The sequence below is a fragment of the Tamandua tetradactyla genome, chromosome 21, assembly GCF_023851605.1.
Source record: "Tamandua tetradactyla isolate mTamTet1 chromosome 21, mTamTet1.pri, whole genome shotgun sequence".
Classification (NCBI taxonomy): Eukaryota; Metazoa; Chordata; class Mammalia; order Pilosa; family Myrmecophagidae; genus Tamandua; species Tamandua tetradactyla.
The window spans coordinates 43,253,208-43,278,252 of record NC_135347.1 but is presented as its reverse complement, the minus strand read 5'-3'; the positions used below and the strand labels follow the sequence as shown (position 1 = coordinate 43,278,252).

The 25,045-nt window shown below is 38.0% G+C and overlaps 1 pseudogene; it reads left to right on the top strand.

Moving 5' to 3' along the window:
* Positions 1-23,282, top strand: LOC143665195 (protein prenyltransferase alpha subunit repeat-containing protein 1 pseudogene; annotated as a pseudogene).
* The last annotated feature ends 1,763 nt before the right edge of the window (positions 23,283-25,045 follow it).

Here is a 25,045-nt window from a genome sequence, read left to right as displayed (position 1 = left end):
ATGAACCTGGATCATCTGGATATTCCACAAAGCATTGCAAAGGTCCACTATGTTGGTGACATCATGTCAAGCAGACCAGATAAGCAAGAATTGGCAGGTATGTTTGAGGTCTTGTTGAGACACATATGCTCCAGATACTAGAGAACAAAAATTTCAAAGATTCAGGAACCTGACATGAAAGTAAAGTTTCAAGGGGTCAAGCAGTCTGGAGTATACCAGAACACCCCCTCAAAAGGAAATCATACCTTGGAACTTCCACCACTACGAAAAAGAACAATATCTGGTCTGTCTCTTCAGAGTCTGGTCTTGCAGACTCAGGAATGCTGCTCAGACCAATTTACTAAATGACACGAAAGGTAGCCAGCTTTGAGTACAGACGAGAACAGGAAAGAGCTCTTCATATAAGTATTATCTATGCTGCAGTGCAACCAGCTCTGCCACTTGGGCCATATGTTCTCTCAGGTCCATCAGTATTACAGTCTCTCAGGGTTTGAAGCAATTCTAAAAATTGATATAGTTTTTGCAGCAATTCAATATGGGTGGGTCAGACAGGCAGCACTGGCTACTTAGAGCCAGCCATCCTTCATGTTTGAAAATTTGACTGCTGGAAAGAAACATGTCAGTCTTCATGTCAGGGTTGATGTGATTACCTGCACCCATCTATACGAAGACAACATCTAGATAATGAATACAAATAGTTGTAAATGATGGGATTTTCATACACTTCCAAAAGACAAAATAATCATTTGAAAAGTATAATTAACTAATAGCTATTTCCCCTACACAAAACCATAGTCTTCAACTATTAGACCTCATAAAGACCTTCAAGGTCATCTGGCCTAAAGCTTTAATTTTACAAATGAAGAAACAGAGGCAAAAAAAGAAAAAAGTCAAGGAATTTGTCTAATATATTTTCAATTAAAATTTGACCAAGGCTTACTTTACGTGCAATTATATTCCCATAAAACTAAGTCTAATCAATGCCATATTTAACAATTAAAAACTAAGATCAATCAAATCTAAAATGCAATCATGTAAGAGAAATTCATATATTAAATCATAAAAAAGAGAACAGGTGATTAAACAAGAAGTCATTTACCCAGCCACCACCTTCTTTGGAAACATAGTTCACGTATCACATGGTCTTAAGTCTTTATTTCTTCCAACAAAATCCTTTACACAAACTCATAATGATACAAAGTTACTAAAATTTATGTCCCCATTTCCCCTGATTAATTTATAGACTGAACATTATAACTTTTATTCATTTTATGAGACTGGTATTTTTACAGCCAGGGAAACCCTCAAGGTTATCTTTTGTGTATTATAGGATTTGGCCCCCAAGTGCTATGAATCCAAAGCTTGATGGTCCAATGAGCCAGAGGAAAGAAAATAACTTACTCCTCCCAAACCTATATAAGGCTAATGGCTGCCATAAAAGTCAGAAATAATTCAGACAAAGACTTCCATTGATCAAATTCTGTCTACTTTTTTAAATACTAATTTTTCTTGGCCTCTTCCTGAAGCATGGGATGTTCTCATTCCTTGGTTTCATTAACACCAATCACTCTCCAGATTCCTATTCTACCTCTCTGACCATTTCTTCTCTAGCCTCCTCTCCATCATCTCTACTCAACCCTTAAAGGTTAGAATGCCCAAGAGTTCTATGCCTGCCTTTTCCCCTTCTTTACACACTCTACCACAGGGATTCTTAACTGGGCAGGTGTGAATTTTGATAGGAAAAATTAAATCTTTATTTCCACAAGCCACTAAAATTCAGTATTCTCTTCAATTATGAAAAAATATTTAAAACCATAGTATTATTAACAGTAACAATAACTCTGTACCTATTGGGAAAAGACAGATTTTTTCATATCACATTACAGTTGTTTCAGATATCTCAAAATATAATGTATACTCATTATCAACTTCAAAAATACAGTAGATGAAAATAATCATATACATATATATATATATATATATAATATGAGGAAGTGCAACAATAAAGTCAAGAATAAAGTTCCATGGAAATACAGTGGGAAGAGTTTGTAACTGTTTTGATGGGTTGGGAAATATTTTATAGAGGTGACATATAATATTGTTCTTGCAAGATGAATACGAATTATCCAGGCGAGAAAAAAAGGAAGAGGCCTTTCCAAGCACAGCAATCAAGATCTCAAGGACCCAGAGTTGTGATGGAGAAGGGTGAATGGTTTTGCTCCCCTGGAGTGCCAGGTGTGGGTCAGTGGGGGAACAGAAGAGCAGAGGTGGACTAAAGTTTAGAGGGCTAGATCGGAGAACAGTTGTGAAAGCCTGTGTTTTAGTTTCCTAGAATGCTCAAAACAGAGGAAATGAAATGGATTGGTTTAAAACAATGGGAATTTATTTAGCTTATAGTTTGAGGCTGTGAGAATGTTCAAATCAAGGCATCAAGATGATCAATGCTATCTTCTTCAAGACTGGCCACCAGCAATACTTGGCTCCTCTACCACAAGGTAAGGCACATGGCAGTGTCTGATGGTCGCTCCTTTTCTTCCAAGTTTTGTTGATTTCAGCTTCTTGCTTCCATGGCACTCTCTCTATATGAATTTCATTATCTTATAGAGGACTCCAGTAATAGGATTAGGCCATCCTGATTGAGGTGGGTCACATCTTAACTCAGCAAAGGGTTCTACTTTCAATGGGTTTGCACCCACAGGAATGGATTAAATTTAAGAATGTTTTTCTGGGATAAATACAGCTTCAAACCACCACAGGAGGATTTGCAGTTTCCAGCCCAGACTCTGTTGTGGTTGTGGGCAAGCTGCAGGTTAGTGTCTTTTTTGTTTTGTTTTGTTTTTGTATGGGCAGACACCGGGAATCGAACGTGGGTCTCTGGCATGGCAGGCGAGAGCTCTGCCTACTGAGCCAATGTGGCCCACCCAGGTTAGTGTCTTTTATACAAATCTTTGCATGGACATTAGTTGTGCCAGTTACTGAGAAGATGAACCAAATATATAAATTAGCTTTATCTGGTTCACTTGTTACAGAGAAACATAGCAACTGAAGCTCCAAATATTAAAGATGAAAAAGAAGGACAATATTTGGATACTTTTGGTAAACTATTGACTGGGAACATGGAATAAGACACAGAATTTTAAGAGCTAGAGGAACCTGCAATATCATATCTCTTTTATTGTTGGTGTTTGTAATACCACTTATAAAATTCTTCTTTTTTTTTATACGTTTCCCTTGATTCAGAAATGATCTATGGTTAAACTCTGTTGAAGGATTAAGTCAGAGTTTTTTAATGTATTTTCCATTTTGTTTGAATAATATTCAATACTACCCTCTTGGATATGTCTCTTTTTTCTCTTTAAATTATGCATTTATATAACTTAATTTTCAAATCTTTGTACACTACTACCCATAAGTAACCTTTTCATGTTATGTTTTCCCAATAATCATTTATTTAGCCAATCATCCAAGGATCTCAAGCAGGCATGAATTACAAACAGACCCAATATAGTGTTGGTACTTTAATAAATATCAAAACAGATGGTATATAGTAAAGCCAAGAATAAATCAATTGCATTTCTGTATAACAGCAATAAGCATATAAAAATTGACATTTTTTAAAAACAAGCACTATTCACAATACTATCAAAACTATGAAAACTTTGGGCTATACCTAGCAAAATGTGTCCAAAATTTGTATGCAAAAACTACAAAGCATTGATGAGAGAAATAAAAACATCTAAATAAATGGAGAAATATACCATATTCATAGATCTGAAGACTCATTTATGTTTAGATGTCAGTTCTCCCCTAATTGATCTACAGAAGCAAAGTAATTCCAAACAAAATCCTAGAAGGGCTTTTTTTTTTGTGTAGAAATTGGCAGCTTGATTCTAAAATTTATATGGAAAAACAAAAACAAGCTACAGTAATCAAAAAAGCATGGTACCTTGAAAGGAAAGCTATATAAATCACTGGGATAGAATATAGTCCATAAATAGACCTTGTGGTGACCTGGAGCTATGTATCCCGGAAAAACATGCTCTTAATCTCAATCCATTCCTGTGCATATGAACCACTGTAAATAAGACCTTCTGATGAGATTACTTTAGTTAAGGGGTGGCCTAACTGAATCAGAAAGTCTTAATCCTATTCCCAGATTCATAGAGAAGGACACGGGGGAAGAAAAGAAGCCACAGGAGAAGCAAGAAATTAACAGGACCTGAAAGAGAAAAGGGAAGAGTCTACCATCTGCATTGCCATGTCACAGAAAAGCCAAGGACAGGGACCGCTGGCAGCCAGCCCCCGAACACCACAATCTTTGGGGAGAAAGCACCACTTTGCTGATGCCTCAATTTCGGATTTCTCCTAGCCTCAAAACCATAAACCAATAAATTCCTGCTGCTAAGCCAACACATTGTATGGTATTTGTTTTAACAGATCTACATATATGAACAACTGAATTTGAATTTGACAATGGTGCAGAGGTAATTCAATGAAAAAAGGAAAATTTGTTCAACAAATGGAGCGGGAATAATTGGGCAGTGATATGTGTAAGGAAAAAAATGAAAATCTGTAACTAGCAGGATATACAAAATTAACTCAAAATAAGCCATGTACCTAAATGTAAAGTCTAAAGTATAAATCTTCTAGAAGAAAGACAGGGGAAAAATGTGGAACTGGGCAAAGATTCCTTATATGATACAGAAATCACAAACCACAAAATGAAAACTTGATAAATTGGACTTTATTCATTGTCTGCTTTTCAAGAAATACTACTAAGAAGAGGGAAGGATAAGCCATAGACTAGGAGAAGATACTTGCAAATCACATGTGATAAAGAACTTTCATCCAGAATAAATCTAGTGCTCTCACAAGTCAATAATAAATGAACAAACATTTTACCTGATCAAAAGATCCTGACACTTCACCAAAGATGTAAAGATGCCAAATAAGCACATAAAAAGCACTCAACCTCATTAGTCATTAGGAAAATGGATATTTAAACCATGATGAGATACCACTACACATACATCAAATTGCTAAAACTTTTTAATTGACAGCATCAGGTGTGCCATTTTGAAGCTATTATGTACCTCAGAAAAGCCATGCTTTGGTTCTGATCTGATCTCATACAAACAACCATTTCTTTTAATCCTGATTCAGTACTGTAGGTTGGAAACATTTGATGAGATTATCTCTAAAGAGATGTGGCACTGGGTGTGAACTTTTGATGAGATAGAGATGTGACTCCACCCATTCTAGCTGGGTCTTGATTAATTTACTAGAGTCTTTAAAAGGGGAAATATTTGGAGAAATCTCAGAAACAACAGAACCAACAGAAACTTCAGAGCAGAGCTGACACAGATGCCGATGCTTGAAGAACAGAGACAGATGTTTGGAGATGCTTGGAGTCTAGCAGTCATCACCATGAGATGTTAAGCAAGGCAGAACCTGGAGAGAGCCAAGGGAAGCCAAGAGATGAAAGCCAGCCCTGGAGAAGCAAAGTGAGGAACCCCACAGAAACAGAGGCTGAAAGCAATGGAATCCAGGAGCAAGGGATCAGCAGATGCTAGCCATGTGACTACTCAGCTGATAGAGGTGCTCCTGACCCATCAGCCTTCTTTGATTTAAGGTATCTTTCCCTGAATGCCTTAGTTTGGACATTTTTACAGGCTTAGAACTTAAGCTTGTAACTTACTAAATTCCCTTTATGAAAGCTGCTCTAATTCAGATATATTGCATTCCGGAAGCTTACAAACTAATACACTAGGTAAGTGCTGATAAGGATACAGAACAAATGGTTGGTAGGAATGCTCAAACATTGCTGATGAGAATGCAAAATGGTACTACCACTTTGGAAAGTAGTTTGGTAATTTGTTATAAAGTGAAATACACATTTACCATACAGCCCTATTCTTTGGTATTTTCCCAAGATAAATGAAAACACATATCCATACTAAGAACTGTACATAAAGGTTCATAGCAGCTTTATTCATATACATGAAAATCTGTAAACAGCCCAAATATCCAGCAACTAGTGAACAGATAACCAAATTTCTGTATAGCCATACAATGGAGTATTATTCAGCAATAAAAATGACAAACTACTGAGACAGCATCAGCACATATTCATTATGTTAAGTGAAAAAAGAAACGATAATATAAATGATTCCATTTATAAGATATTCTGAAAAGGGAAAACTAGAGGGACTGAAATCATATTAGTGGTGCCCAAGGAATAGGGAGAGGAAGTTGACTACAAAGAAGCATGAGGGAATTATACAGAAGGATGGAAATGCTCAAAACCTTGATTGTTGTAGTGGTTATACACCTGTATATATTTATACAAAATCATGTAACATTTAAAAAGATTAATTTTATTGTATGTAAATTATACTTAAATGAATGTGATATTAAAAAAGCAGATTAAGTTCATTACTTGTTTTTTAGATAAAATCAAAATAATAGTCTTAAAGAATTAACATGCCAACATTAGAGATGAGCATGATGTGGAAGAACTAGTTAATGTCAATAGTAATTTAAGTGTCAGAATTTTTTTAAAGTTCAAAGATGTGTTTTTGTAGATCTGTGAGCAAACATTCAATGGACTTGGGAATTATTTCAGCTTTCTCTTGATTGTATATAAATATGAATAGATCTCTGTCTAATATAGTTTAATTTTTTCAGTATCTCTGCTTTCCAACTACAGTTACTTTGAGCAACTCATCATTCGACTATCTCCACCTTTTATTCTATTATTTAAATTTTATTCCTTACTACACACACATAATTCTATTTTACTTAATAAATTTATAACATAAATTTAAATTGTACTGAGTTCTTAAAATATAAAGAGGAGAAAATCTGATCATATCATCTAAATATATAGCATATAAAACTATGGTTTTTTAATTCCTATTTTTCTGTTGTATAAGGGTTCGTTTGCCAAAGAAACAGAACCAACAGGACATAGATAGATAGATAGATAGATAGATAGATAGATAGATAGATAGATAGATAGATAGATAGATAGATGATAGAGAGATAGATAGATAGACAGACAGACACATAGTAAATATTAAAAGAGTTTATTATAGGGGTTGGCTCATGTGACCCTGGGGATTGGCAAATCTAACTTCTATAGGGCAAGCTACAGGCTGGGAACTCTGATCAAGGTTTCAGTGGATTCCCCAAGAGAAGTTGTGTGGCTGAAGAGAGATAGAAATTCTTCTTTCTGTATGCTGAAATCATTAGTTCTTCCTAAGACCTTTGACTGATTAGATGAGACCTCTCTCATTACTGAAGGCAATCTCTTTTATTGATTATTGATGTAATTAGCCTTAGATGCAATCAACTGACCTGATATTTAAATCCGTGAAATACCCTCATAGGAGCAATCAGACCAGTGCTTATTTGACCAAACAACCAGACACCATACCCTAGGGAAGTTGACACGTGAATTTGACCATTACAGTCTAATCCTTGTCAACTTGGCACCTATACACCTCTCCTTAAGCCATACTTAATCTCTAAATAAAGATAATATCAGTCATAGTTTTGCCTAAATAATTCAACTGCATTCAACTGGAAGCACACTAACCCATTTCCCAGAAGAGGATGCAAGTCCTTGGGTAATATTTTCTCTTAAACTTGATATCCTGTAACTTAACTACTATGTCATAAAGTTAATGCAACTTATGTTACATGATAAAGGGGATAACAAAGGAAATAAAACAAAGATTTTGCTTTATGTATATATACAAACATGCATAACAAAACAAGGAAGAAATACCTAAAACCATTATAGTTCTCATTTTTGCAACTGGTCACATGGTCATGTCTCATATTTATAATTACTTTCATCCAAAATCCCAATCCACATTCCTTTTACCCATAACCTTCAGCAAGTATCTCAGTTTGTTGTAGTTCTTGGTCTGGTGGGATGACCCAAACCTTCATTCCTGAAAGTTATGGACCATCAGCAGTCCTGTCTGGATTGAGTTGTTGCAGTTTTCTATTGGCTTTAATCACAGGGCATGTTAGTACTAAGATATGCCCTAAAAGATCGCTGATATTCCAGGCAAACTCTTTACCTCCACTATGTCGTGGCAGTCCTATTTCTCCTTGATAATTAGACTCAACCACTCCAGCCAATACAGTAATTTCCTCTTTGCCTATTGATTCAGAGGTGTGAGGAGCCCAAAGTGGCTTGGGGAGGACAATCTTAACTTCCATTTCAGTGGAATCATTGTTGTGTCTAATGATAGAAGCACTACTTCCTTTTGGAACTAAGACCTACTGACCAGCATAGCTTATGGTCACAATGGTGGGAAGCAATTTTCTTTCTATCCTCAGTGGATCACTGAGGATAATAACAAATGGTGCCATTCCCATTTTCACCTCTTGATTCCTGGGTCTGCATTCCTGGCTATGGGAGAAATAACACCATAAAGTGGAGGCCTATTTAGAGAATATAGAGCCTCCTGGAGAGCATGGCCCCAGATCTGCAGTGTATTGCCTTCTAGTTGGTGCTGCAATTTGCTCTTCAAAAGGTCTAAAGTTCTATCAGTCTAGCTGCTTCAGGATGATGGGAAATATGGTTAAGAACATTGAATTCTGTGAGCATGTGCTCATCCCCATTCTTCACTTTCTGTGAAGTGGGTTTCTTGATTAGAAGCAATGCTGTGTGGAATACCATGATGGTGAATAAGACATTCTGTAAGCTCATGGATGGCAGTTTTGACAGAAGCATTGTAGGCATGGAAGATAAATCCATATACAAAGTACATGTCTATTCCAGTAAGAGCAAAACTGTAACCTCCATAGTGGAAGTAGTCCAATATAAACCTCCTGCCACAGATCACCTTGGGAAGTCTATTCCAGTAAAAACAAAACTGCATCCTCCATGGCGGAAGTAGTCCAATATAAATAACTGCCACAGATCACCTTGGGGAATGGTGCCATATCAAGGATTGCATGTAGGTCTTTGCTGCCAGCAGACATGGAACTCAGCAATGACTAGCCAGATTAGCCTTGGGGAGTGGAAGTCCATATTGCTATGCCCTCATTTAACCTTCCACTCTACCCATGGTCATTTTGTTCATAATTCCATTGAGAATTGACAGGAATGGCTGGGGAAAGCAGCTGGCTGTCAGGCTGACCGTGGAATCATTAAGGATTCTACACAGCACAGCAAGTCAAAGCTCAACAGATATATTGAGGGGAGAAAACAGGGATAAGGCACATGGGAGCCAGAAAAACCTCCCAGCCAAAGGAAAGAAATGTCTCCGGCTCTCTTTCTGAGAGCTTCTGATTTTAAAGGAAAAATGCACCAGGAGGGGAGGGTTATCAACAAGAACAGGGCTTGACCACATGCCTGTTTATCATATCTGGTCTTGCTTCATTCAGCTTCTGATGGGTATGACACCTTCTGATGGGTGCAGCACTGGCATGACTGGGGATCTCTCTGCCACATCTGGTTCTGCAAAAGAAGCTGAGGGGCCCTCTGGATTAAAAAAAAGTCCCTTTTATATGTGATATTCTTTTTCTGAGACCTGACACTGACTAGTCTAGAACAGGTCATCCTATCCACTTGATTGTTAAAATCCTTCTTTGCTAAGGACACCTTCTGATGATCATTCAGCTGGGACAGAAATATCTTCGTTTTTCACCCATACAGAAAGGTCTATCCACATACCTTTCCCCCAGATCTCTTTATCATTGATTTTCCAATCATGGTCCTTCCAAGTTCCTGCCATCAGCCAAACCATTGGCCACAACCCATGAATCCATTTACAAACACACATCTAACCAATTCTCCTCCCAAGCAAAATGATCAGGTGCAACATCTGAACCTCTGCCAACTGGGAGGATTTCCTTTCACCACTGTCCTTCAAGGATATCCCAGGAAGGTGTCATGCTACAGCTGTCCACTTTCAGGTGGAACGTGTCTGTCATGCAGATCCATTTGTAAATTATGCCTGAGTTTTCTCTTTTTCAGTCAACTGATCATAGGGAACTCACCATGAAGCCAAAGCTGTAGGGTTGGAAAGAGAAAGTAATGAGGCAGGAGTGGGGGCTCATGAGCATTTTGGTCACTTCCTCACATAACTTAATAGTGCCCTCAGGGTCTGCTCAAGCTCAATCTTTTCTATACTACTTCCATTTGATGATGGGGGTAGGGTGCTACTGTGCATGCCCAATTTTATGGTTTGATGGGTCAGAAAATACCTAGCCCATGATGAACAACTCAGGTCTCATGTTAACTTGGTGGTTCATAGTTAAGCATTCAGTCTCAACCAAGGCCCAGTAGCAGGCCAAAAGTTATTTCTCAAAAAGATAGCAGTAACCTGCAGAGGATGGTAGTGCTTTGCTTCAAAACCCTAAGGCTCTTTCTTTTGATTCCCCTACAGTGGCCTGCCAGAGATTCCAAACATTATCTTCATTTTCCATGGAAACTTCAGCACCATTGGATCTGCTGAATTACATGGCCCAAAAGCCAAAGCAGCTTGCACAGCAGCCTGGACTTATTTCAGAGCCCTCTTTTGTTCTGGTCCCCATGAAAAACTAGCAACTGTCCGAGTCACTTGGTAAATAGGCCAAAGTATCACACCTAAATGAGGAAGATGTTGCCTCAAAAATCCATACAGGAAAACTAGACATTATGCCTCTTTTTTGGATGTAGGAAGGGCAAGATGCAAAAGCTTATCCTTCACCTTAGAAGGGGCATCTTGACATTCCCTAGACCACTGGACACAGCAATTTCACTGAGGTAGAAGGTATCTGTATTTTTGTTAGATTTATCTCCCACCCTCTGACAAGCAAATGCCATACCAACAAGTCTAGAGTGATAGCTACTTCTTGCTCACTAGGTCTAATCAGCATTTATTTAATCAATATAGTAGGCCACTATGATGTCTTGTAGAAGGGAAAGGAAATCAAGGTCCATGTGAATAAGATTATTACATAGGCCTGGAGAATCAATATGTCCCTAGGATAGGATAGTGAAAGTATATTGCTGGTCTTTCCAGTGAAAGCACATTGTTTTTGGTGGCCTTTATAAATAAGTATTGAGAAAAGAGCATTTGCCAGCTCAATAGGTGCATAGCTGTTACCAGGGGATATGTTGATTTGCTCAAGTAATGATACCACATCTGAGACAACAGCTACAATGGAGATAACTTCTTCATTAGGTTTACAACAATTCACTGGCATCCTACAAGATTCATCTGTTTTCTGTATAGGCCAAACAGGATAAGTGAATAGGGATGTGGTGGGAATGTGGTGGGAATCACCACCTCTGCATCCCTCAAGTCCTTCATGATGGCACTAATATCTGCAGTCCCTCCAGGAATGTGATATTGCTTTTGGTTTACTATTTTTCTAGGTAGAAGCAGTTCTAGTGACTTCCACTTGGCCTTTCCTACCATAATATGCTTCACTGCACAAGTCAAGGAGCCAATGTGGGGATTCTTCTAGTTGCTGAGTATGTCTATTACAATAATACATTCCAGAATAACCACGGAATTGGGGACCCACTGGATTCTTTTGATCACCTGACCTCCATAATCCTCTATACTGCTGGACTGCAGTGACATTTTGGGCCTCTTGGAATTAAAGTCATTCAGAGCCAGTGTCTAATAGTTCCCCAAATGTCTGATCATTTCATTTACCTCAATGCACAGTCACCAGAGCAAAAGGCCCTAGGTCCTTTGGGGGAAGGTTGGGAAGGAGATTAACAGCATAAATTTTTGGCAGTGTAACAGGGTTCTTCTCCGAGAGGACCTGGTCTTTCCTTCATTCAGTGTGTTCTAGGTCTGCAAACTGTCTCAAGTCTGGGAGTTGACTGAAGGCCATGACTCTCTGTTTTTCCAACTCAAGTTAGACTTTTGTTCTTCTGCTTATACAGATCAAGTAAGAATTTAGTTATTTTGCTGCCCATCTATTTCACTTCTAGGTAACCATGATCAACTAGCCAACACCTTAGGTCTCTGTGATTCAGACTATTCTGATAACTGCTTTGACTGTGACGTCCATTATGGTAGCCATGCCCACTTTGTCTTTGGCAATTAAGTGCTGTCACTTCACATGAGTCAACAGAGGTTCTTGATCATCCCCATTGTGTTTAAGGATCCAAGTTCAGTAGCAGCAGTACCCACTATAAAAGCAACCACAGAGCAACCACTGAGCTCTTCAGGGATGATGGAGTTAGTCTCACAAATTTATTCCTCACAGTCTTTGTAAAAGGTGTGTTTTCTGGACATTCCTGGGGTTGGGAAGCAGGTCTTACATGATAACTCCATTCTAACGTTCTGATCCTTGTAAGCCTTTGGACCCCCTCATCTATATAATACCTAGGCAGTTCATAATACCTAGGTAGGGACCATAAGGGGGTCCTCAGCCAACCACTAAACAAACTACTAGAGCTCTTTCTAACCCTTCAACTGTCAACATTGACTCTAGGATCTCAAATAAGGGGCCTCTATCAATAAAATCCCCTTGATCTAATCCTATATTCCTTCCAACATTATCCCACACCCTTAATATCCATTCTCACACATATTCCTCTGATTTATCTATATAAATTGGAAAAAATCATGCAGTTGTTTTGAAGTGTAATACACCTTTCATGGTATTTCATTGTCAGGGCCTGTTGGGACTTCAGTCTAGTTATAGTTTTGGAAGAAAAGTGGGGTGGTTAGAGTGGGGCATGGAGGGAATTAGCAGGGTCTTACAAGGTAACTACCTTAGGGCATCCCAGTACCATTTCATCTTGTAAAACAGGGTTAATCTCTTTAGATTAGTGGTAGGATGGCTGATTCCTCAAGGCCAATTATTACAGGTTTATCTAGCAAAGAAAACTCAACAGAAATTAAGATTTCAATGTCCCCACTATCATTAGCCCATAGTTGACCATTTCAATTTTTAGGATCCTATTCCTTCCCTGTCAGCACCCTCACTTGAAGAGAAGATAACCTGCAAGGTTGGAAATTCAATTTACATTATAATTCAGTTATTCACACTCTGAAGCTCTGGGTTTTCAGAAATCTCAAAAAACAACTTTCTTTCAAAGCACTCAGAAATTTTCATGAGCTTCATGCATTGCTTGAGCTGGGAATATGAAACCTTGAGTGCATCCTTTTATTTAACAGTTGTATTCATTATATTTAGGAACAACCAGCCAACATAATTATTCTTTTTAACACCACAAACTCTGTTAAGGTATCAAATAAACTGTCAACTAGAGCCTTGCCTTTTATAAGCATTTAAATGGCAGTATCCAATAGTAATAGTTTGTGTATCTCTATTGCCAATTCACACCGTGGGCTATTAGTACCATCTTGATCACTGGAAATAGAGTCTGTAGTTTTTTTTAATCTAATTGGATTAGAGAACCAATTCCAAGAACCCCAGAACCAACTAAGAAATATCATCCTTAATAGTCTGTTTCTCAAGACCCATTTCCAGTTCCAAAATCTGTGTTGGCCAAGGTTCTTCAAAGAAGCCAATAAGATATATATATATATGTATAAATATTATGAAATTTATTATAGGAACTGGCTCACACAATTTTAGGGATTGGCAAATCCTAATTCCACATAGGGTAGGCTGCAAATTGTGATCTCCAATGAAGGTTTTGATGAATTCCCCGAGAAATGCTGAAGTAAATGTATTAATTTCCTCTTTCTGACTGCTGACACAATCAGTTAAGACCTTCAAGTGGTTGGATGGAAAACTCTCATTGATGAAAGCAATCACCTTTGATTGTAAATATAATCAGCCATAGATGCAATCAACTGACTAATGATTTAAATCCATGAAATAACACACTTACACCAGTGCTTGACCAAACAACTGGACACTGTAAGCTAGCCAAATTGGCACACATACTTGACCATCAACAACTATGTAAAAAGTAACTCTTAAGCTATTGAAATCTGTTACTGTAAAATTCACATATATAATAACACAAACACACATATAAGAAAGAGAATACTAATTTTTGGATAAGGCAGTAGTGGTATAGAACTTTACATTTCTATTGTTAAGAAATAAATGGCATTTTATCTTTTTTTCAAATTTTCCTGTGTGTATTGCTAATGCTAACCATTTAACTCCTCTAATTATGTCAAAATGGTATCTTGGAAGACAATGGTTCCATTCGCTATGAATTCACAAACAGCATTTACTCAACAGAACTCCAAATCAAACCTTTTCTCCCATTTTCTCATGACAGAATCTCTAGCTCATGAATACAAGACTAGGATACAATCAGAAGTAAGTTCAAGGACAACTGTGTTGAGTTTTCTGGGTTAATACACACTGCATTTGTGAAGTCATCTTTGCCTGAGTTCTCACCCTAAGTCTTCTGAAAGACAGGCACGATTGAGCACCATTAGAAAACACTGGCGATTTGTTCTCAGGTTAAATTTCACTTCTATTTATGTATGCTTTTTGTCATGGGGGTTTTGTCATGTGTTCCCCATACAATTATTTCTCTTCTGAGTCTGCTCCACCTCCCTGCAGGGCCGGGGAGAACTCCCAAAGAGAAGTTGTGAATGCACCTCAAGATCTACTTTCTGACCTTCTTTCTACACTGTACATGACTGTTTAATTTCCATTTGAGACAAATTAATTGTTGCATGCTCTAATGAGGCCGCAAAGGATCCCGCTCCAGTCTGCAAGCTTGGAAAAGGTTACCCAGAGGTTGTCCAGATTGATGGTTCCAGAGAGGATGACCTGAAAATGAACTTTGACTAAACTTTGCTCTTTGTGCATTTGCCAGGCTGTATTTGGAAAGTGGTGATTGTCTGCAGCAGACAGTTCAAAACTTAAGGCTAAGATTTTGTTTGGAGGTTAGCCTTTGGAGGGGGAAAGGAGAAAAACCCCTTTGTCAACCTTTTCAATACCAGCTTTATCAATTGTTTCCTAAGTGTTTTATTCTTCATTATTACATCCTAGTTACATTTCAGGAAATAAAGTATTAGCCCAACTAAAATTTTTTTTCTTTTTGATTCCCTCTTAATCCAGGCACTAGAAAGGTTGGAAATTTTTTCATTGAATATCATATAATGTAAGAACATTTTGCATTTTTATAATGCTTTTCACTTAAAATTTCAGTAGAAGTCTTACTAATATTGTTTCCATGACCTATAAGTCATGCACTAGGCCCATTTTACTGATTTAAACATAATTTATCTCTCCATTTTACTGATTTAAACATAATTTATCTCTGGTTCATGTCAACATTGAGGACAAACAACCACATAGAAATCACTAGTCAACTCTCAATTCGAAACTACAGTCTGTCCAAGAGAGGCCCCCTAAAAATAATTATTCACTAAATAATTCCTCAAATGTTAGAAAACATTTTTTATCAACGTAGCAGAAGAAAGTAACAGAACATTCTGAGATAAATTATTTGGGTTTGCCTACTTTGGCACTTGAACTGGACTCTACATGTTCTATAAAGTCACCTTTCGAATAACCTAACACTACTCACCACTTAAAGATATATAAATAAATAACAATGTTACTTTGTATAATGTTCTCTACTATGTCTCCTCATAAGCAATTGATTAAATATTATCCTATTCTCATAAAGAATCATGAATAGGAGGTGCCATCCACCCATGAGAGATGGGATGTTGACCTGGAAAAATGACTTAGATCTATTGAAACTATACGTTTGTGAACAAGAAGTCAAATTTCATACTTTCTGACCAATTTTTCATTTCTCTTCATTGCTTCATCTATTACCTCCAAGAGTAACGTAGGCAGTCGCAGGTGCTTACCAATGACTTCCCTTAGATTCACAAAAGCTTCAAGCAAATAGAACAAACAAACATAAAACATGGAGGAGTCTTAATATCCCACTTTATAGTAGATAGGGAAAGAGTTCACAAGTGTGCCTTTGTCCTTGGACAAAAGCCCTATAAAAGTACAGGGAGGCATCATCAGAGATCACCACACACTTGGAACCTGATGGAAATGAACATGCAGGAATCGCAGTCTCCCTCCAACATCCTTTGTTAACTCTCAATCTTAGCAGTCAGTGCCCTGGAGAAACCAGATGATCTTAACTTTTTAGGAGCAGTCTACAGGTCTTGATTTCGGACCCTTTTGATGTACCTTTAGGAAAGATCAGAACCCCTATTGGACTCCAGAGAAGATCATCATTACCTTTTAAAATATCATGCATTCTAGTGCACACTTCTAGAACCTGTCTGCTGGGCACAAAGACAAAAGTTACTGGAGATGGCCAACCAATTGTTCTGATGCTTCTTCTAAGATTTTTGGCTAAGTTCTATGGTATCACCTGTTCCCATTAACTAGCCTAAAAGTCTTAGAACACTAGTTGTAGTGTCTCTGCAATACTCCTCCCACCTGACAAAGCAATGGCCTGAATAAACCAATATAATATATATTAAATATATTTTTATATATTTATAAATATATAAATAAACCAATAAACCTGAATAAACCAGTATAATATATTGGTTTGTGATAGTTTGAAGCGGTTATGTACCCCAGAAAATCATGTCCTTAAATTTAATCCATTCCTTTAGAAGTGGACCCATTGTAAGTAGGATACTTGATGAGTAGGATCTGAAGCTAAGATGTGACCCACCTCATTCCTGATGGGTCTTAATACTCTTACTGGGGTCCTTGATAAGAAAATGAAACTCAGACACACATGCACATACACAGAGAAAAAGACACAGGCATAGATAGAAAGACACTGAAGCTTAGAAAGAAAGTCACAACAGACCAGCCAGACATTGAAAGCAACAAAACTGAGGAGAGAAGGAAAAGACAGTAGATGCCACCATGCGTCTTGTCATGTGACAGAGGAGTCCAGGGTTGTCAGTAGCATGTCTTTGGGGAGGAAGCTTCATCTGTTGATGCCATCTTTAGACATTTCCATGGTCTCAGAGCTGTAAGCTTTTAAATTAATAAACCCCCATTGTAAAAGCCAACCCAGTTCTGGTACGTTGCATTTTGCCAGCTTTAGCAAACTTAAACATGGCCCAATATCCTTTGTGGTGAAGGAGCTTGATTGTTACATCCAAAAATGAAGGCAAAAGCTGGAATGAAGAAGCAAAATAGATCCTCTGATGAACAGAGCAGAGTGAACTGGAAAAAAGACATCTTTTTGTCTTGGAGAAGGAGAATATCTACTAAGTAGAATGTCTTCCACAATCTTACATGGGGCATCACTAGTTCTTTAGGGGCAATTTCAAATCACAACAGGAGGTACTAACTTAGCTCAGAAGCTAGAAATTAAGAAACATTTTAGACCAGATACTTTATGCAGTGCAGGATGCTGCAGAAAATGGCAGAGTGATGGCCTGTTCTCTGTTGCTTCCGTTCCTTGCACTTTTCATTCTTTTACTTTTCTCCAGAGGAAAATTTTTATTTTAGTGATATTGTTGATATGAACTTTTTTTTTTAGGCCCTGACTTATCTTTTGGTAGAGGTTTAACATACATTCCTCTACTTACATAAGACAATGCCGTAAATTGGTGGAAAAGAATGATTGACAGCTCAGTGCCTTCTGAGGGTTTCTTTCAAATTGAAGTTCATTTTTAAGACTTCCAGCCACCTAAATTCCCAAATTATTCTGCACAGACATCTCTAGGTGCTGTCCAACCTTCTCCACTGCCCACATGACTGTTCCTTTCATTTTAAAACAGATTAGGGAGCAGAGCCATTAACAAGACCAAGCGCACAGTGCAACAGAGAAACATCGGGCAGAAGCTAATTACATTTCCTTTTATGATCAGTGTCCCTGGGCACAGGTCACAAGCAATTGAAAGTGTAGCCTAGCTTGGGGTTAATTCCTTTATCACTAATAATTATGGTGAATTGGCTCGGTATTGTCCACTCTTACCATATTTTCAATTGATTTACTGTTAAAACAAGAAAAAGTCTGAAAGACAAGAGCCATAAGATCATTATGGGAACAACTATTTACTCTCTAAATTACATTTTTGAATAGTTAAGTCTTGTTCTGAGTTAAGTGACTGACATTTAGGAACAAAATGGAAGGAGGGGAAATTTGTTTTCCTAAAACATATTAATCTATTAATCATTAAGGCAATCTGTATTTGTACAAAAAAATAAAAGATTGTTTCAACTTATATGTTTTTGCATATGCCTTTTAAAAAAGACAATAGGTACAATTAAAGACTAAATTCCAAAATTAGATGATTTTTAATAGAAAATATATAGGATCTCAGACTCATCTTTAGGAATTTTAATAAAGGGAGGCCATTAAATCCAAGGATCTATGGGCCTCTGTATTATCCTTATATTCATTTTTCTTTTCCCTTTTTTTATGCTGACTTCCCTGGGATTTTCTATATTTTTCTTGTTTAAGGAAAGCAGCTTTCCTTTATATTATTCCCAACCACGTTGAGGTGTGAAGCAAACACGAGACCATCAGATGCTAGCTATTCATCAGGGGTGGGTGACAGTCAGAGCTATTCAACTCTAATTAATAAGAAGGGATGTAACAAACCCACCTTCTCGAGAGTCAGATAATATCAATTAGCATTTATCAAATAAGAACAGGCAGGTAAGGGTGACAGTATCTTACCTACCGCCCCGGAACATGTGATGATGAGTGACTCACTTCTGAAATGCTTTAAGTCACATTTCCTGAGCGCGCACAGATTGTGTTTAAGCAACTTCCCTTAGCCAGATAAAATGGAAAAACTCAACTGCACAGCAACATTTGGGTGGACAAAAGCCCAGTAAGCTTAGCATTTCACCAAGTTATAGTCCTAGCCTTCCAGCTGCTGATGTCCTAGGAGAAAAGCATTAAATAAATGACCTGGATTCCATTGAATTCAATTTCAGTACAAAATCTATTTCCTGGGTAAATATATTACTTTTATTCTAAGGAGCTCCTGGGACTCTCTGTAGTTAATTCCTGCTCGTGCCTGTGAGGTGGATACCATTCGACCCATTTATAAAGAGAGGAAATGAAAGAAGCGAGATATTGGAATGAGTTACCCAAGTAAGGAGACCGAGAATAGGAGCCCACTTGCTGGATCCTTAGGGCAGCACTTTATCCACTAAGTTGCCTGTTCTACCAAACTACTTAAAAGAATACTTTGCATGTCTCCGCTGTAATCATCATTGCTACCATATATCTATTGCCTAATGCATGTCTACTTGCTAGGTGCTCACCATAATGTGAAAATGCCAGATACAACCTAATAGAGATATCAATTATGAAAAATACAGATCTCCTTCTCCTGTTTTAGCTTATTTATAATTAAAGTAGGTTTCCTGCAATGAGAAAGAAGACTCCTTGACCTTGCAACTGCTGGCATGTTCACGTTTAAATCCATTAATAAAGTTCAGGTTACTTATATTTTATTTTAATATCTATGCTGTGCCAGTTTGAAAGGATGTATGTACCCTAGAAAAGCCATGCTTTCATCCTAATCCCATTTTGTAAAGGCAGCTGTTTCTTCTAATTCCTATTCAGTATTGTATGTCTGAAACTGTCATTAGATCATCTCCCTGGAGATGTGACTCGATCAAGAGTGGTTGTTAAACTGGATTAGGTGGAGCACTGTCTCCACCCACTCGGGTGAGTCTTGATTAGTTTACTGGAATCCTATAAAAGAGGAAACATTCTGGAGAAAGAGAGAGATTCTGAGAGAGCAGAGAACGACATAGCCACGAGAAGCAGAGAACCCAGGTGCAACACTGATCCTTTGGAAGAGAAAGCCAGCAGATAATGCCGTGTTCACCATGTCCCTTCCAGCCAAGAGAAAAACCCTGACTGTGTCCGCCATGTGCCTTTCCACTTGAGAGAGAAACCCTGAACTTCATTGGCCTTCTTGGACGTACGTTTCCCTGGATGCCTTTGATTGGACATTTCTATAGACTTGTTTTAGTTGGGACATTTTCTTGGCCTTAGAACTGTAAACTATCAACTTATTGAATTCCCCTTTTAAAAAGCCATTCCGTTTCTGGTATATTGCATTCCAGCAGCCAGCAAATTAGAAGAGATGTCAACATCTACCTGAGACCAGTATCATGAGGATGGAGTATAGTATTGAAAGCAAATGTGGCTGGTGAGTTATGGTTCATTTAGATTAAGCCTGTAAATTTGAATTCACTGGATTTCTTTAGCTTTCCAGGAAAATAGATAATTGATGCCCCCCCAAAAAAGATAATTGTCCATACTAAATAACTACAAAATGGAAATTTTATGGGAAAATTATTCAACTCAGTTATTTGGGTTTTTTCCCATTTATTTATTTTTCCAAAAAATATTCATGGAGCACCTGCCATTTTGCCCTAGAGCTGAGTGTATGGTGACTGGGTACTGTGCTGCTGGGCTGAGGGTAAACCCAGGGCATATGCAGCCTTCGACCTGTTAGGATGAAACTTACACTTTTTCAGAGAAGCAACTGGCACAAATTATATTCAAATATTCCATGATATGACAGCATTACAGTGTTGCCAATGGGACACACACCACTGGGCACCAAATCTACCAGGGAGAGTCAAACAACTGAGGAAGGCATCCTGGTGACAAAAGAGACAAGCGTGGATGAGAGAAATATTTAGGAAGTTGATTTAATTATTAGATTTATTATGAGTCCAGTTTTAGCTTCATTGTGGGGGTTATGAGTGCACTGGTAAAAAAAAGAGGGAAAAATTTTTCAGTTTACACAGACATGACCTTAGAATGCCTTTTTACCTGGAAATAAGGGGAATTTCAACTTTATAGACCATGCAAATCACTTTTCTTAAGACTGGTGGATTTTATGAGGAAATTCTGTATGAGTTAAGTTTAACACTACTTTGAAAGAATACATTTTATACCAAATCACAGAATGTCAGGATGCAATCTCATTCAAAGTGCTTCTTTACAAACATGCAATAAAACTGCCAACTACTATGCAAGGATATCTATCTAATTGGGAAAACTGAAGACAAACTAAAAGTGAAAAGATTTAGCCGTGGGAAGAATCCAGAGAACCAACTTGAAACTTGTGGTTTCCTTCTCCTTTTCAATAATAGCATTTTTGCCAATAAATAAATATCAAAAATTTGAGAAATCCTGGTCTTCACATCATGCAAATGCTCACCATTTTACCAGGGAGGTATTTAGAACTTTAGGAACGGAGAGTTCAAAAAATAAAATACTGAGATTAAGTCTAAGAAAACACGTAGACTTGACGCTGAAAACTGCCTACCAAAAAAAGAGCCATATACAAGCCCGCGCGCGCTCCCCGCGGAACCCCAGCCGGCGGCCCGGCACTCTGTCCGAGGCCCGCCCGAGCTGCCGCCGCTGCCACCGTGGCCGAGACGAGAGAGGAAGCGGCAGTGTCGGTGCGGCAGCTGGTGAAGGGTATCACTGACGCCTTCAGGAGGAACCCGCACACAGATGAAATTGAATTGATTCCACGTCCTGAAGCTAGATGTAACCGGAGTCCCGTAGTCCCGGTTGAAAACAAACTTGGTGTGGAGAGCTTTTACCATACGTTCAGCACTAGGTCCTTCTGTACAGAATAGGAAAGCAATGGCTGACCAAAGATGAACTGATAGACGTCACCATGTACCCTGCTGCTTCCAAACCCAGACTTCACCACTGCATGGAACGTGAGGAAAGAGCTGACCCTCTCTGGCATTGTAAATCCAATTAAGGGCTTATGTCTAGGAAAACTGGCCTTGGCCAAGCTTCCAAAGAGTTCAGAAGCATGGATTTACAGGCGATGGGTGCTACAACAACTAATTCAGGAAACCTCCTTGGCTTCCTTTATGATCAAAGGAAACTTGGAAACAATTCCTGCAGAAAGGACACAGCGACTAAGACAAGAAGAAATGGAGGTCTGTGGTGAAGCTGCAGGGAGATTTCCAAGCAACTATGGTGCCTGGTCCCATCGCATCTGGGTTTTACAACACGTGACCAAGCTAGACAGTAAGTCACTTCTTCCCCTACTCATCTGTCTCTGGATGAAACCATTTTGTGTAGTGGAATGAAAGTTGTACACTGAGATTGAAGTTTAGATTCTAGAACTCACTTCACCACTAATTGTGTGACACTGAACTACTTTCCCCAAGCAGTAGTCTTATAACACTTAAGGTCTCTGTAGATGAACTCACTTTCTACATGAAAAGGTAGAAAGTATAGAGAGCGTGCAGTCTTCTTAAGTCTGAGATATGCTTGCTTTGCCATTGGTAATATGCCCTTCACTTCCAGCAGCTTATAAATTTGACTGACATGTCACAAGCAAACTTTTGAGCATATGTCTCTTTCTGGTATCCATTTTAAAAGAATTAAAACAAGTACCAGCCAAGCTACTTTGGGGCCTGATCCACAAATAAGGCCATTCACGTCTAATTGGTTCCATGCCACAGATTACACTCCCGCCGCATGTGTACATGGCTCAGTTCACAGTCTGACAACTCTGCGGGAGAAAACACAATTCACACATACCTTTTCCTTGGGAAAGGATCAGTAGCATCACTTAAAATGTTTTAGTCCTAGATCTAAGGATATGGACTAGAAGAGGATAAGAATAGGCCATAAAAAAATAATACAGTTGGCAACTAAGTATGTGAAAGGACTTGTGGAAATAATTCTGATTGTAAACAATTTTATGCATTAAAAGAATTTTTAAAACTAATTTACTCAGAAATTTTTAAACCAGAAATAATAAAGGAACTCTGAGCCTCAGAGATGAAAAATAACCAGACATGGCCAAAGGAGACCCTAAGAAGCCAAGAAGCAAAATGACATCATATGCCTTCTTCGCGGAGGAGCACGAGAAGCACCCAGATCTCAGTCAACTTTTCAGAATTTTCTAAGAGGAGCTCAAAGAGATAAAAGACCATGACTTCTAAAGAGTAAGAAAATTTGAAGACATACCCAAGATGGACAAGACCCGATATGAAAGAGAAATGAAAACTTATATTCCTCCTAAAAGGGAAACAAAAAAGAAGTTCCAGGATTCCGATACACCCGAGAGGCCTCCTTGGGCCTTTTTCTTCTGAGTATTGCCCGGATACCAAAGGCGACCACTGTAAATCCAACTAAGGACTTTCGTCTGGGAAAACTGGCCTTAGCCAAGTTTCCAAAGAGTCCAGAAACATGGATTCACAGGCGATGGGTGCTACAACAACTAATTCAGGAAACCTCCTTGGCTTCCTTCATAGCCAAAGGAAACTTGGGAACAATTCCTGCAGAAAGGACCCAGCGACTACAACAAGAAGATATGGAGGTCTGTGATGAAGCTGCAGGGAGATAGCCAAGCAACTACAGTGCCTGGTCCCATCACGATGTTGCCAGGAAACTGGGAGAGATATGGAATGATGTCGCTGCAGATGACCAGCAGCCTTAGGAAAAGAAGGCTGCTAAGTTGAAGCAGAAATACAAAAAGAATATTGCTGCATACCAGACTAAAGGAAAGCCTGATGCAGCCAAAAAGGGAGTCATCAAGGCTAAGAACAGCAGTTAAAAAGGGAGGAAAAGGAAGATGAAGATGAGGAAGAAGATGACGATGAAGAAGATGATGATGATGATGAAGAAGAAGAAGTTGGTTCTAGTGCACTTTTTTTTCTTGTCTATAAAGCATTTAATGCCCCTGTACACAGCTCACTTCCCTAAAGAAAAAAAAAAAAAGAAATGTAAGGCTATGTAAGATTTGTTTTTTAAACTGTACAGGGTCTTTTTTTTGTATAGTTAACACCCTACCGAAATGTGTCTTAGATAACCCTGTCCTGGTGACCTTTTCAATGGCCACTAACCTTGCCTGGTACAGTGTGGGGGGTGTAAATTGGCATGGAAATTTAAAGCAGGTCCTTGTTGGCACACAGTACAAATCAGTTATATATGGGGATGGTAGTTTATTCCTCTTCAGCTGTCTCTGATGCAGCTTATCAGAAATAATTATCATTCTGTTAACTGAAGACCACTCTGCAATCGAAAAGAAAAAGAAAAAGTCACAGCTGTTTTGTTGACATTCTGAATGCTTCAAAGTAAATACAACTTTTTATTTTATTTTAAAAAAAGAGCCATATAAATGGAGAAGCATACTGTATTCATGTATTGGAAGATTCAATATAGTAAGAATGTCAATTCTCCCCAAATTGAATTGTAGAGAGAACACAATTCTAATCAAAATCCCAGCAGAACATGTATATATGTGTATATATAGAAAAATTTATTCTAAAATTTATATAGGAAGTCAAAGAATTAGAACAGGCAAAACAATTTTGATGAATAAGAATAAAATGGAAGGAAACACACTACCCTATTTTAGACTTACCATAAAACTACAGTGATTAAGACAGTGTGGTATTGATGATGGAACAGACATATAAGTAAATAAAATAGAACAGAAAGCAGAAATAGACCCAGTTGATTTTTAACAAGAGATACAGAGGCAGTTCCATCCATAGGGGACAATCTTTTCAATAAGTGGTGCTCAAACCGATGGAAATTCAAATACCAAAAAATAAAATAAAATCTCAACATAGACAAGCATCTTATTAAAATAAATTTCAAATGGATCACAGAAATAAATGACAATTACAAAACTATAAAACTTTCACAAAAAATACAGCAGAAAACTTTTTGTAACCTGTAGTCATGGAAAGAGTTCTTAGACATGAAACTAAAACCTTAATGCATAAAGGAAAATAAAACGATAAATTGAAATTCAACAAATTTTAAAATTTTGCTCTGCACGGAACACTTACAGTAAATAAAAGACAAAGTACAAGGTGGGTCAATATATTTGCAACCAGTATCTAAAAAGAACTTGTATTTTAGAATTCACAAGGAAAAGAATTGTGTTGGTTTGAAAAGATGTATATACCCTAGAAAAGCCATGTTTTAATCCTAATCCCATTTTGTAAAGGCAGCCATTTCTTCTAATCCCTATTCAGTATTGAATGTTTGAAACTGTAATTAGATCATCTCCCTGGAGACGTGATTTAATCAAGAGTGGTTGTTAAACTGGATTAGCTGGAGGCATGTCTCCACCCATTTGGGTGGGTCTTGATTAGT